The sequence below is a fragment of the Vicugna pacos genome, chromosome 14 (assembly GCF_048564905.1).
Source record: "Vicugna pacos chromosome 14, VicPac4, whole genome shotgun sequence".
Taxonomy (NCBI): Eukaryota; Metazoa; Chordata; class Mammalia; order Artiodactyla; family Camelidae; genus Vicugna; species Vicugna pacos.
The window spans coordinates 25,298,409-25,314,753 of NC_133000.1; positions in this window are offsets into that span (position 1 = coordinate 25,298,409).

The following is a 16,345-nucleotide window of genomic DNA, read 5'->3' on the forward strand; positions in this document are numbered from 1 at the left end:
TTTTTAACTTCCAGGAAACAAAAACTGTGAGGACTACTGTTGTCCCATTCTAGAAATGAAGAAACTGATACTGGGACTTTGTAAATTCACCCCATGTCTTCAGAAATAGAAAATATTTCTAACCTTCATTTTTCTCCAGAGTTGGGTTTTTATGTAATTAGTGTTTATAAATGATAAGGAATGGGGACTTAAAAGGTGGTTAATGTAATTACGGAATTGGAAAAACCTACTGAGTTCAGCTGAAGATGAAAATGGCTATCGTCAATCTCTCTACTCCCAGTCCCAGGCTTGAGTTTGTGGCAATCCTTACATACTTCTTTTTCCTAATTTTGGATATTTCTACAGGGTAGAACATTTTGCTTTTGTTTTAAACTTGTTGCAGTTTCTTTGATTAGCATATGGTGAATGATAAAATATGTAAATGATTTGAGTCCCTGTTTTATCTATGAATGCAAGGCTTGGATGAGATCTGGTTTTCCCTTCTTCCTCATCACCTGGTAAAGCTTCTCCTAAAGTTTAGAGACAAAATGAAAATGGCCTGAACCAGAAAGATGGTATGACGTGGAGGAAACTGCCTTGTACAATTGCCCAAATGAAGTCATTACATCCAGGATGGAGAAGTCTCAGTGTCTACATTTACATTGCTAGTGGGCTTCATGTAAGTCTTCTCCCCATTCACAACCCATTTTGGCCAAAATACACTACAGAAAAATCATTGTTGATGCTATAACATGCTGGCAATTCCATGGTCAAGATCTTAAAATTAATTGCAATTTTTTTCCAAGTAACATTTGAATGACCATATTTTTAAACATATATTTAATCTTCCTTGAAAATAATTTATTAGGGTCAAATATCAAAGAAGTATTATGTACTTTGCCAAAGTCAACTTTAAATCTCTTTTCTAATTATAAAGAAAATGAGAAGATTATTTTAGACAATCAGAAACTATATAAAATATAAAGATAAAATCACCTCAAATTACAGTAAGCCAAATTAATCATTGTTAAAATTTTAGCATAGATTTCAGTCATATTTCTTTTTCAGTCATATTTAGTCTTCATTTCAGTCATTTCTCTCTCTGTATGTATACATACATATACATATGTATGTATGTATGTATGTGTATGTGAAGTAGCTATCACATTAATAGTTTATATACATTCGTGCATTGTACATTTTTGTTTATCATTTTAGCATTAGCTTTTCCTCAGGGCATTAAAAATTCTAAAGTATAATTTTTAATGTCTCCATATGAATCTTCTGAAAGAATTATACAATATTTCCATCATTTAACCATTTGACCATAACTGAGATTTAATTTCAAATTTGTGCTCATGTAAATACAGCTGTGATGAATATAATTTGCAAATATTTTATTTTTTAAGACACATTAAAAAATTAAATTATCATATCAAAATATGTTGTTTATTTTTCTATGCCAGGTTATTTTCTATAAACGCTGTCCTCATTTGCACATGCATCTTGAGTGAATGAGCATGCTTATTTCACTGCCATTTTGGTTATTAAATGACTTTTAAAAAAATACTGAAGTATAGTTGATTAACAATGTTGTGTTAGTTTCTGGTGTACAGCATATTGATTCAGTTATACATATATATATTCTTATTCATATTCTTTTTCATTATAGGTGATTACAAGATATTGAGTATAGTTCCCTGTGCTTTACAGTAGGACCTTGTTGTTTATCTAAATGACTTTTAAATCATTACCAATTTGATTTAGAAAGAACGATTTCTCATTGCTTTTACTTGCTGGGCTTGAACAGGTGTTCAGATGCGTATCAGCCACTGTCATGCCAATTATCTATTTTGAGAATTGGTATTTTTTAAAAACATGACCTGCAATTATTGTTATAAATTAAAGATAACACTTTGTAAGTATGCTACAGATATTTTTCTGCAGTGTTTTCTTTTTGTATGGTCAATTATTTATATATTTGTGTGTTTTTATTGTAAAATCTTTAACTAAAAGAAATTGGAAAGAGGTTCAGGAAAAATAGAAAATATTTGTGGATGGACCTGAGGTCCAGCATAATCTAGTAGACAGATTGATTCAGGAAGGCCATTGACTGGAGAGCATTACCAGCCCACAGTAATGAGCCTTCACACAAAGTGAATGTTCACACTAAGCTTAAGTGCTTCCTCTCTGTCTCTGCTCTGTTACCTCCTTTTGAAAAAATAATAACATGCAATTTACTATCAAAATTTTAAATTATTTTCTGTGCATTGTTATTGTAATTTTAAATGGAGTTATGGATTTTGAAATTTAACAAATGCACTTTTGACATTTCTGTAGAACATGTAGCTTCTCTACCCACTAACATGATGAATTACAGTAAGATATTTTCTGGAATAAAATTAAACACTGGAAATAAATCTATGTGATTATGGTTTTTATCTTTTGGCTGGATTTGCTCATAGTTTATTTAGAATATTTGTAATATAAGTGAGCATTCTTCCATACTATTTTTGCCAATAGTAGCTTTATAAAATTTATTGGAAACTTTATAGCTTTTGCTTTCTTTGAATGAGTTTAAAATGTTATGGAACCAGAATATTCTGATTTTTTTTAATTTCCTAGCATTTTGATATCTTTTATGAGTAATAATGATGTAAGAATGAGTAATATAAGTAATAATCTGTTTTTGGTTTCATAGTTTTTCTCTGGTCAATTTCTAAATTCATTTTAATATAAAACAATCTATATCATTTTAATTAAAAATTTACTAGCATAACTTTACCAAATAATATACAACAGGCTTTAATATTTGTTCTGTTATTTATTTTTGTGTACTTTCCTTGTTTTCCTTATCTAACTATAATTTTGACCATTTTTATGTAAAAGCTCTTACTCTGGGATGTAGTTCAAGTATATTTTAATTTTATAATTTATTAATCTCTACATTAATCATTATTGCATTTCCCTTTCCTATTCTTAAACTTGTTTTGCTGGTTTTTCTTACTTTAGCATTAAATGATAAATTTATTCAAGTATTTGTTTTTACTTGAATACCTTAAAGGTATTTCAATAAACACGACTTTGGTCATAACTTATACATTTTGAAATGCAAAATATTAAATATAATTATTTTATGAATATTTTAATTAAAGTTTTTATTTCTATGGTCAACCTTATGTTAAAACTAGAATTTTAACTTTCTTTATTGTAGTTAAAATACACAGAGATACTAGGACATATACAGTCATCACTAATTTGATTTGCTTGTGTTTTAGGGTTTATTTATGCTTTTCTGCTTTTATTAGTTAGAGTAATGCTAGCTAATGTAATAAGTAAATGTTCAGTTTTATGGCATGTCTCAAAAACTTTTTTCTCCATCACATTAGTAGTCCATTGTTGATTTCATGGTTAATGGTTAGCTTTTCTCCACTTCATGATTGAAGGAAATGGACTTATTTCTTTCCTTTTCTTTTTTTCTTTTCTTTCTTTCTTTTTTTAATGGCTAAGACTTAAGAATTTTTCTCTTTCATCTTTTATTTCTAATATGTCATTTATGTATTTCTTATGTATTTTCTATTCCTGTGTAATTTTTCTTTTTTCTTTCAAATTGTTTTTATTTCCTAAATTAGTAATCCATTTTCTTCTTAGAGTAACTTTCTCTATTGTAAGGAAATGTTACCAAAACTTGTAGCAAAATTATCTTTTTTTTTAAATTATTTCAAGTTTAGGCCTCACTTAAGTCCTATTAAATTAAAACTTCCTGAGTAAATCTCAGATTATCTGCTATTTCAGAATCATTGTTCTGGAAAAATTCCAAGGCTCTATTTCACCTATTTTCCCAACTGTTAGGAGAAGACAGCTGGCATGGGTCAGTTTAGGACCAGATTACTGAGCCACACTCATCAATTTGGGTTGGAGTTTACTGTCAAAAGAACAAGAGCTAGTACTTCTTACATCCTCTTGTTATGGCCTCTGACTTTTCTCTTTGCCTGATCCCTTTAGAATCCTCATCACTCTTTGAAATTGACTCTGGTTTCTCTGGGATACACTTTCTTTCACAACCTTACTCACTTAGGGTTTCATAATGGTGTTAAAGCTACTTGTACTTTTGGAGGGAACCTTATTCCCAGGCCAGGCAGTAACTCGGTGGGTTTCAAAGTAAAGAAATTAATGGAGCAACTTACTTAGACAGGCCCCATCATGTAACTCACATCTGGACCATAACTGTTCACAAGGCCAGGTTTATTCAAAGGGACTTAAAATTCATAGTGAAGTATAGTTCTTGTCTACCCTTGTCATCTGTATTAGGAGGGTTCTCCAGAGTTAACAGAACTAACAGGGTTTCTGTCTGTTTGTCTGTGTGTCTGTCTATCTGCCTATCTATCTATCTATCCAACTATCTCTTTATATACTATTTATATATACATATATGTACTGTGTATCTGTCTATCTATTGAGAGATTCAGTTTAAAGAACTGGCTCATGTTACTGTGAAGACTTGCAAGTTCAAAATCATTTGGAATAGGCCAGCAGACTAGAGACTCAGGAAGAATTGTGGTTGAAGTTCAAAGGCAGTCTGTTGGCAGAATTCTTTCTTGATCAAGAGAGGTCAGTTTATTCCACTAAGGCCTTCAACTGACTGGATAAAGCTCACCCACATGATGGAAAGAGTAATCTGTTTCATTCAAGTTCATTGATTTAAGTGCTAATATCATCCCCCCAAAACCCTAGCAGAAACATCCAAGCCAGCACATAAAATTAACCAGCCCATCATCCCATCGTGAATGTATGTCCCCAAGTTACAGACTGGGAGGAGCATATATTGGTTTTCTTCATAGCTATATCCATCACACACAAAGCACAAATCTGACAGTGTCTAAGAGAATCTAAAGTATTCTTCTGCTTACTGTCACACATCCTTTTCAGAAGTGTATCTTTCTTCTACACCTGGAACAGTCTATTCATCTATCTTTTGGTTATGCCTTACACAGGCCTCTTACAAGACTGACCTCCTCCATTCTATTTACTTATAAATTTTAAGTTACTTGTTCCCAAAGTAGCATTAATGAAATTCTTTCTGGCCCTCTCACTCTCCACTCAGATGTGCTCTAAAGCGACTTCTCAGTATTTAACATCTAGGACTACTTGTACATTTAAATTGTCAACTTAGTGAGCCAAGAGGTTGAGCAGTGAGAACTAGGGTCCTGACCTAGCAAGATGCATTTACTCTAGCATTATTTCTTTTAGTGAAAGTACTACTGTGATGTATCTATTTTAAGTTGAATTTTCTATTTAGTCTAGCCTCTTCTATTAAGGCCGACTTTTTGTTTCTGGTGCGACTTCTCACTGTATAACAGAAATGATGGCAACCTTAGCCCAGATCGTCTGAGGACTTTCTAGTCTTTATGGCTGATGCAGATTTTGGGATACGTCACACTTATGGTTTCCAAATACTGTTTCTTTTTTTTTTTAGCTATAATAGTAATTTTTATTTTCTCATTTTATATTTATGCACATCCCAATATAGAAGTTGCCACATACTTTACCTTTTTATTCCAATCTGATTTACAAAATTACACAAATCAATTTTTTTTTTCACTTTGGCAATTTATTTATTTTTTCTTTTTTCCTTATTGGGTGATGGATTCTAACTGGAGATCTTATTTGTCCTACATTTTTCTCACAAATTTGGGAACAGAGGCTGGTGGGATTCCGCTACACTTGCTTCAAAAACTCCTCATAGATTTAAATTTAAGAACTATAAAATAACACAATTTTAAAGAATATAAGTGATTTTTAGTTCTTTTTTTTTTTTAAGTAACTGATCTTATTTTTAGGTACTTGTTTCAGCATAGTGCTGTCCTCCTTTGGTACTTTTTTCCCCTTATTCTCCTGAGATTTATGTCTATTTCTGACTCTGTTCCCCGAGCCCTCTGTGAGACGAGGAAGGCAATGAACTCATTTGATTTTTGTTTTAGCAATGCCTGTCTTTTCAGTCAGCAAATTGCTCTGTCCTCTGTAAGAAACTCCACTCTCTCTGTCACTGACCTTTTGTTCCTTCCATGCTTGAAAAATGTCTTATTATTTGTCTTAACATCTTCTGCAATCTTCTTTTCATCTGCTGCCTTTCCTTTTCTTATCACGTTTTTTCTTTTACATTTCAAACTCTGAAATCATTTATATATTCATAGATTTTACATGAGATTTTCTTTCCCGGATACTCTGTTTTGCATTTGCTGTTGGTAATGTAAGGATTGCCCCGATGTTTTTATACTCTGACCCACATGTTTATTAAGTAAATTAAGTAAAAAACTTAATTAATGTTAGCTCTTTCTTATTTCCACCTTAACTTTCAAACTGAAGTTGTGAAAACAGTATTCAATGAATCAATCATTAAACACATTTATACTAAATACCTATTCTGCTTCATAGATTTTGATTGGTTAAATTAAGTTACACTTAAGAAAAGATACATTCCTGGTTCTTAATATAATGTATTTGCATTTTTTGCCTTCATTTTGAGTCTTCTGCGGTGCATATAGAATTTAAGAATATTACAAAATCTGATGGAAACATTTTCACTGTAGCCCCAGAGGGCAAAGGTCTCTACTCCCTTTAATATACATTGTTGTCAAAGTGATTAATGGCATCACGGTTTCTTAGAATAACAAAATATTTTTTTCAATGCAATCTGGTTACGCAAAGGATGTTTCTTCCGTGAGAAAGGTTCTGTAATAACTATCTACATGACCACACGTGAGTTCCTTTGTCCTGTGCATAAAAGCCCCTCCAGTCGAGGTAAGCGGGGAAGGCTCGGTTTCTCTGCTGCCTTCAGAAATTCATAGCTTAAAAGTATTTATATATGTTGACTCTTCTTTCCATAGAAAATGGTCATTTGTACAAAGCTTCTTATTAAAAATAGTTTCTTCTTTCTAATCTAAGTGGCCTATAATGAGGAGGTGAATTCTTTCATAATGTTCTTTGAGAAAATCATGCAAAAGAGGAATGTCGAGTGGTAATGCAGTCTTCATATCATTCTTTTATATTCATTACTTTTAGATTTTTAGATATCGGTTTGCCAATGATATTGCTTATGAAGAATGCAGGATAATTTGCTTTCTAGTTACACATGAGTAAATTGCCAGACCTAACCGTTGAGCTGCTTACTAAAGTGATCTGGCTTGCTCCTGTTAAGCGTGAACGAGGCAGCCCCAGATAATTGGGCAATTAAAATTAAGGAAAATGCAGCACAAAGAGATTCTCCGCATTCAACTCAACTCAGCATAAAATATTGTTAATTCAACATTAAAATGAGCTTCTATCTTAAATAAACACTGGGCTTTGTATTGATCCTTCCTGGTTCTAAGGTTATTATTATTACTTTTTTAAATCTTGCTAAAAAAAAAGTTTAGTTTAGATGGAACAGCATTAAATATTGAGTTCTGTCTGCTTTTTCTAGCATGAAAATGTCTACCTCTCTGGCACATCTGGACCAGCTTTTGTAACGGGGATCTAGGAAATGTCAAAATCCAAAACAGATCATAGCCAGTGGTGGAACTGAATCTGCTTTCATGAGCAGAGTATAAAGTTTGTCTAGGTCTTCAGTCATTTAATGCTGTTGCTTCTACCATTGAAATGACCTTTTTGAGTGGTACATAAACAAACATATAAATGTTTGGCCACAAAATGGCTATATATTATTTGTATGTTTAATTTTCTTATGCTGTCACTTTAGAAAAACAGAATTTTTTTCCCCTCCTTTGGCTAACCTTAGGAAACATTATCTAATCTGAGTTTTAAAATTTTAAATCTATTTCCTTGATTCAAGTTATACTAATTTCGGTTATTATATTATTTACAATAATCAATAACTTACTTCCATCATTTCTGACTGATGAAAACAACATTTGTAAGTTTCCATTCTATTACACTTATTGGATTCTTCCGCATACCTCCACTGTCCTTCCAGCTAAAACCTTTAGTGCCTCAGGTCTGTTATCTGAGGTCAGAGATTTGTTCATTCGTAGCAAGCAGTTGGAGCAATCCTGCATATCTCTTTTCCTGGCAATGTGTGCACGAAGTCTTCACAAGCAATTACTTTGATGTTCTGTAGACAGTGCCTTTGGTTTCCCAGGGTCACTTAATTTAAAGTGATCATGGCCTGGATCACAGTTGGCTTTGTGTGTTCCTGCCTTTTGTTACAATTGTACTCTTCCATTCCATGGTAAAAAGATCTTAGCACATTGAATAAGGATGATACTTTACTTCAGGCTTCAAATTCAATGCACAAGATAAATCGAGGACAGGGAAGAAAGAAGACTTATTTGCATGGAAGTTTGCCTTTGCTATTTTTGTACTTTCCTAAATATGAAGATGATGGTTGAATTGTTGAAGGGCTAGCAATTACAATCAGTAAGTGAGTTCATATAATTTGCTTTCTGCACTACTCCATAATCCATATTTTTCTGAGTGTATATATAACATTCCTAGTTTTCTTTAGTATCTGAAGCCATTTTGATGCAATATCTGTTGATCCTGTCAGTGGGGATGATACAGTATCTGATCCATTAGCAAATATGAATGTAGGGTAATACTAAGGCAAAATTATGCAGTCACCAATATTTTATATGTAATCATGGAAAGGATAAAACATATATTAAAGTACTGATTACTGTAACAGTTTGTACATACCATGAATTTTATACAACTGCAGAAATTAATGCAATTGACTATGATTTTTCAGAGTCCCAAGGTAAAATGCATGTAATAGACCTGAGGAATGCATGTGTCAACCTCAACCAAAAAATTAGTTGATTCAATCTTAAAAATATTTCATAAGTACAAATCTTAAATTTGATGGTAAAATTGGCATTATATTATGCAGTGATAGTCAAAGTTTAGAACAAAACGTTGTTTGCCACAGATATTTTGAGAAGGTGCTAGAGAATGACATCAAAAGACGAAGTTCAAGATTTGCAGACATTAACTAATATATGTAAAATAGATAAACAACAAGTTTATACTGTATAGCACAGGACACTATATTCAATAACTTGTAGTAACCTATAATGAAAAAGAATATGAAAATGAATGTATGGATGTATATGTATGACTGAATATTATGCTGTACACCAGAAATTGACACAGCATTGACTATACTTCAATTTAAAAAATAAAAAAAAGACGAAACTAATAGTCTGTAATGAGGAGACTTCATGCTTAGTGTCATTATTGTCACTTCCTGTTGTGAGTTAAGGTATTTTCTATCTTCAAGGAAGAACAGTGATTAAGTATGTAGAAGTAGAGAAAGGCAAAGTTTTTTGGCCACTACTTTCTCCTTTACACAAGTTAGCTCCGTTTCTGACACCATGCAATTTTGTGTATTTAAACAATTTTAATGATTTTAAAAAGATCAACAGCAGCTGAGTTCCAAAGCCATGCTGTATGTAGTGTGATGACAGATCAACCTGGGTGCAGCTGGGAAATGCAAAATCTCAGGCTTCCCCTCAGACCCTGATATTATAATTTGCATTTTAATAAAGTCTCCTGGCAATCTGTGTTCATACTCAAGTTTGAGAAGCACACCTCTGAAATACCCTTAGTTTGCCACCAGTTAAATGCCATTTATCATGACCCAGGAAGGCTTTATATACATGCCAAGAAAATAGTAAGAACCAAAGTACAAATTTCCTGAACAAGGTGCTGAATCATGCCAACAGTAAATGAGTAGATGTGAAGACCTGTGTTATGACCTCACAATTCAGAGTTATAAACCCTATGATATGAGCATGAATTTCTCCAGGAAGTATAGCAACTGACAATTCGACTGCACTAATTAGTTCATTACAGAAACCCAGAAATATCTGTTTTTTTTTGCTGAAGTCATACCACATATTTTATTATTCTCTTGTTCTATAATGTTTATAATGATTAAAGCTAGTACAAAAGTCTTCATTTAAAAGGTGAGACTAAATCTGAAATATACTAAATGAAATGAATCCTTCATTATTTTCTCTTATTTCTAAAGAATTGAAAAATTATATTACAATTTTCTTCAATAATTGGAGTCATTATTTAATTGTGAGTACATTTTTCCATGCTGAAGACAGTTTTTTTGGTACGAGCGCTAGTTTTCTGCTATATTTGTGAAATTTTCTTTCAAGCATTATTTAATTTCTACTTCTTTTTTTTTCCTAAATTGTTCTAACTAGCATAGGTCCTTTAGAAATTCCCTTTAGTTATTCATACTGTTCATTTTTCTGTTGGAGAGCAAATGTGTATGTATTCTCTGCTGCGGTTCTAAGCCACATAATCCTAATAAGTTAAATTCAAATTCTTCCAGGTCTCAGTGATGCCTTATGTATGTACTAAAAAAAAAAAATAAGTTATCTATTTCTGTTCCCTCTGGAGTTTGGGTAGGAAAGTGATATGCACACTACAAAATGGTTTACAGTTCTTGGAAATAAATTGTATTACAGACATGAAATATGATCATAAAATTTCTCAGACTTAAACTTTTGAATTTCTGGCATTTTCTTGGGAAGTAGAGGGAGATGACATGTCTGCTTTTCTTTCCAAGTTGCTTTGAGCTGTGCTGTTTCTTGAAGTATTTCATAATGAGTCTGGATGTTTTCTGGCAAAGACACATCTGTGAGTTACTATGAGATAATTCTGTAGGACATCAAAGAACTTAATGACAGAAAGAGTTAATTTTATTTCTGAAAGAAATAGCCGTCTTGTAGAGCCAGAAAGTAGCTGAGGCTGCTGGGATAATCTGAGTCAATTATACTGAATTCACGTAGGATGCCTCCGCAGTCCTCAGCTCCTCCCTGGACCAGCTGTTCTTCATCAGTCCTGGTTCCTTAGTGCAGCCAATGCCCCCTCCAGTGCTGACTCTGTCCTGCTCAAGTGAGACTCGCTAATAATTGCTCATTCACTTGGATCAGACTCCCCTATCTCTGGTCTTTCTGCTTTTTGCTTCCTCTCAGTTAGTCCTAACTGCTTTATATCAAATATAAATGATTTCCTGTTGTTTTTCCTTGGCCATAAAATGTGAAGTTTACACAAAATATGAAATTTGCAATGCCTTTTGATTTTTTTTTAAACATCAGAGTGAAGGTCCAGAGAAATGTAAGAGCTTCACTTTTATTCACTGGCTATGGCTAATTGCTAGAGCTAAAAAAAAAATCAAGAAATGGACATCTATACTCCATTTATAAATGATTGCTTAATCTTGTAGTAACCTATAATGAAAAATAATATGAAAACAAATATATGTAGGTATATGTATGATGAACATTATGCTGTACACCAGAAATTGACACAGCATTGTAAACTGATTCTACTTCAGTAAAAAATAAAATAAAAATTATTGCCTGAACTATATCTGTAATCTATGATATTCTTTGCCCATATGTCTTTTGTATGACATTTAAGACTAAAAGTGACATATTTACTAAGTGGAAATAAATATTTTATTTGTATCCATCACACGTTGACTTTCTCTAGCATCTATTTTCAGAGTCATAGAAAAATAGAACCGATACTTCATCTTCTAAGACCAGACTTCTGCATTTGTGTAAGGCATTAACTATCTTGACCAGACGATGTTTAATGACTTTGTGGAAGAAGATGCCTTTACGAAACATTAATGCCCAATTGCCACACTGTGGAGCACCGTACTACTTTATGTTTAAACATGTAAACTGTATGTAATCTGGTATCTCTAATGAAGGCAATGAAATGCGTCACTGTAAACCACCAATAAGTGGCTGAATTCCCAAAGTACCCTGATTGCTGGTGCTACTTAAGTAGTTGCTGTTTGCAGTATACGAAGCTAGATGTTTTAAAAATATTATGTAATTCAGATTTTTAATATATATTTAGTGCAAAAACCTACGAGGTAAGTCTGATTCCCGGTTTACTGATAGGCAACATTAGCTTCCTGAGTTGAATGTCCCTGTTTCAGTTGGAGTTTTCACCCTGAGGACGTAAGTGTGTCCTTCTCCCTCAGTTCAGCCCCTTGCTGTCCTACTCTCCCGGCTGTTGTAGACTCACTCAGGTAAAATGGCCATACACAGCATGACAACCACACTGTTTCTTTATCAGTATGTCTGTATATCCCCTGGCTTCCTCATTCCTACAGAGGTCCAGACATTTTTACCCAGGTATTGCTACACTTCTCAAAATTATTCCTCTCTTCTCCCCATCTTTAAAACCTCATGTTTAGTGATTTTTTTAAAAAGAAAAGTTATCATGGAAGCAAAACATGCAATTAAAGATCTTAGGCTAATGTATTAATAATTCATTTAACTTGATATTTTTCTCTTCCCAAGAGTGTCAGCATTTAGAGAGAGAAGAAAAATCTATGTTTATTCTAAGGCACTTCCAATATGGAATTTCCAACGATGAGAAATTGCCTTTAGGCAGGAGCAGCTTTCTCCCATTCTCATCACAGATATCCATTAGAATGATGTGCTGGAGCTGGTTTGTACCAACTCGCGAGAACCAATTGTTACTGGAAAGGAAGGCTATTCCTACAGATCTTACATTCCAGTCCATGGTAGCAACAACAACAATAACCGCCCCCCTCCAAAAAACAAATCCCAAAAGCAAAAAAAAGATACACATGCAAAATATATTTTAGGTAAAGTGGACAGTGAAATCCTCACTAAACAGTGAACACCTCAGTGAGAAGGTGTTATTTGAGTTGTGACTTGAAGGAAGCAAAAGAGTGAGCCTCTGTCTGGGGCAGAGTAGTCCCAGTAAAGACCATGGCAAGTGCAAAGGTCCTGTGGCATGAATGTGCCTGCTGTGTTCTAGGAAAAGTGAGGGCCATATGGCTAGGCCTGAGTGAAACAGGGGTGGGGAGCTGGTGATTAAGGAAGAGAAATAACATGACCAGACCACAGAGGGCCATCATAAGAAGTGCGGCTGTTACTCTACGTGATATGAGACTCTTTTCAAGCATTTTTGAACAAAGGAATGACACAGAAACTCATTTTAATGAGCTCTCTCTGGATGGTATAATGAGAATAGATTGGAAGGGACAAGAGTAAACACAGAGAAACCTATTAGGAAGCTATTATTCTTCTCTTGTAATATAACAGTTGTGGCAGAGATGGTAAAAATCAAGTGAGATTCTTTGAGAAGATAAATTAGAAGATCTGGATTGAAGGAGAAAGGGGGTTAGACTGACTCTAAGCTTTTTACTTCAGCAACAAGATATGGAGGATTCACAGTAAGTAATGGTTTGGAAGGGAATCACAGACCTTATTTTGTATATATTACATATTTAGACACCTGCTAGGTTTCTAAATGGAAATGTTGAGTAAGCAGTTGGATCTACTCAAGTCTGAAGTTTGAGGAAAAAGTACTGGCTAAAGGTATAACTCGGAGTGTCATCAGTACATAGGTGTTATTTAAAATCACAAGGCAGGGTGGGATCACTTGGGGAGTAAATACCGATAGAAAAAATAAGCCTATTAAATAGGATAGACTTGACCCAGATTATTGTAGTTAAATCACTATCTACCTAGTAGTCTCTCTCCTCCCTCGACCTCTGCACATACACGTTAATATAAACAAAACCCTTATCCCATTACATATTCTTTATAAAAGTCTAACTAACTGCTACGAATGCTTTGAGATTCAGCTTGGGCATTACATTCTCCACATGTCTAGAGAATGGCTGAGTTGTTGCTTTAATGGAAAATCATTGACCCACATCAATCCCCTTTTATTTCACTTATATTTCTGCATTGTTATTGTCTCTTATATCATCTTATTCACCCATTTGATCATGAACTTGGCGAGAATCACATAATTTAATTCCAATGCCTGGGACTCTACTTGAAAATTTGAAGACATTTAGCTTATGAATGAATAAAGTAAAAGAAATAATAATGAAAGTGATCGGAGAAGAAAGATAAAGAGTATTTGAAGGGTACACGGGGGAAAGGGTGTCAGAGAGGAAGATGAATATGTATTTTATCTAGTGTGTAAGCCTGGTTCTGAAAAGCTGCTTGCAATTTTTACAAACATGGAATACATACGGTATAACTCAGCAGAACATGATTCAATTTCCTCTTCTGTGAAATGAGAAGGTTGAACTAAGTCCCTCCCAGCTTTAAAATGCAAAGGTTTTATGACTCTCGAATTCCCAGGTGAAATAGGATCTGTGATTCTTCCACGGCTTTCCTTCCCTGTGCTTGGTCATGCCTGGTTATCTAAATCCCTGTGCAGGCCATTGGACGCCCTCATCACCCCTGCTTAGTCTCACTTCCTCTCAGCCCTGACATGGTTGACTTTAATACCCTATTATTTTACAAGTTATTATTACCCTCCAATAACTCATGTCTGCTGTATTTGCAGACATGTTTGTATTTGCTCTGGGTTTCCCTGGCTTTCCTTTTCACTATGTAAAGCAAAGCAAAACAAAACGAAAAAATAAAGACACAAAGCCCCCTCTTTTTTCTTTCTTTTTATAAATTTTGAAATTAAGCAAGGAAATTATCAGGAAGTGCTATCATTTAAAAATTACTTTAAAAAGACATTAGATGGAAAAATGTGATAGAATTTTTCAGTAATAATAATTCATTCGCTCCCAGTATTTCAGAGATGTTTGTCATTGATTTTATACAGCTCCACATTTTTCCATATGCTATTAAAAAATGGTTAATAAAGACCTGCCCTTATCCTCATCCCATGTTTTCTGCTTCATTCAAAGGTTGCTGCTGAAATATAAACCAATGAAACCTGCATGATAGTGATTTTATTATAAACTGATTCCATTAAATTAAGTTTTCCATGGTGATTTGTTTTTGAAATTAGACACTTTCTGTATCAATACTAAAATCTCAAAACTTTTATTCTTCTTCGTAGATTATAGACAACCCCATGGAGAGAAGTACTAGATTTAAAATTCTGATATTTAGAGTGAAGTGAAATAAAGCCCCAAAGTCTAAAATTCATTAAACTAACACATATTATGTTGACTTTAAATCCCTTTCTTACTTAGTGTTTAAAAAAATAACACAAGCTCATTAGTCTTCCTGTTCTTGCCAAATACACAACTTGGCGTTGATTTTTCATTAGAGAGGGGATTAAATTTAAAAACCAGAATAATGGAAGGTTTAAACAGCACTAAGTGAGTCATATTACACTTGTAATCTAAATTCCTCCCGTGCAACTGTTAAAAAATTAAATAAATCACGTTTCAGTACAGTGCTTTAACACCAATATGATTATTTTTGTCTAACACTGGACCTGATTTCTTACCGTTAATTGGACATTTTTATTGGGAGACATTTCAACAAAATCAAATGCCAGGTGCTTACTGAGTTTCCATAATGTGATCAGTGCTGTGTTTGGTCCTACAGAACAGTAGCTTTCAAAAGTTTTAAACTAAGATCCACAGGTGACAAATACATCTTATACTGTGAACTGGCACACATATCCACACTTCAACAGACAGCAAGTTCCAAGAAACAAAACAGGTTTATATTTGTGAAACACTCTGATGATGTCTTTGCTTTCTGTTATTTTATTATATGTCCTTAAAAATATTTACTGAGCTTAGGACAAGCAGACTAAAAAATACTACTGTAGAATACATAAATAATTTGTCTTCAGAAGGGCTGGAATTAGGTCAGGAGGGAAGAATAATATGAAATAAAATATAGTTTAATGTCAGAGTCAATGAAATCGTCTTCAAGAGGTGAGACTTGAGCCAGACATTGAAGAGCAGGAAGAATGGGACAAAGTAAGAGTACATCTGAGAAAGGCCAAATCATAGGAATGAACGTGGCTGTGTGTTCGCAGAATAGTGTGAGGTGTATCCTAGCTGGAGTGCGTGATGTGCTGTGGGCACAAGAGAATTATGAAGTCAGAGAATTCCTTTGTAGTCAGATGCCTAATAACTCTCAGAGTAAAAGAGAGAGGTTCATCTAATATAGGAGAAACTAGATTTTGGCCATTGCAAATGTGTTGATGAGTGATATTTAAGGAAGATTATAATATAAGAAAATATACAGAATGAATTATAAAGGAATGATTTTATTCCTCTACAGTCCACAGAGGGAGGAAGACCCACTATGACAGTAATTCTGATGTATTGTGAGTAGAATCTAAACTAGATTACTAAACATGATAACACCAATGAAGTAAATTATATAAAGTCATGGGTATGACCTATGAACTCTGCATATAGAGATGACTGACATGCATACAATAGTATTTATTTTCAGATTGTTTCCTTTAAAATTTTACATCATAAAATGTCATAAATTAGAGGAAAATGTAATTAATATTCACTCATTAAACAGATATTTAAGAAGCACCTACTTTGAGCACTGTAATTGAT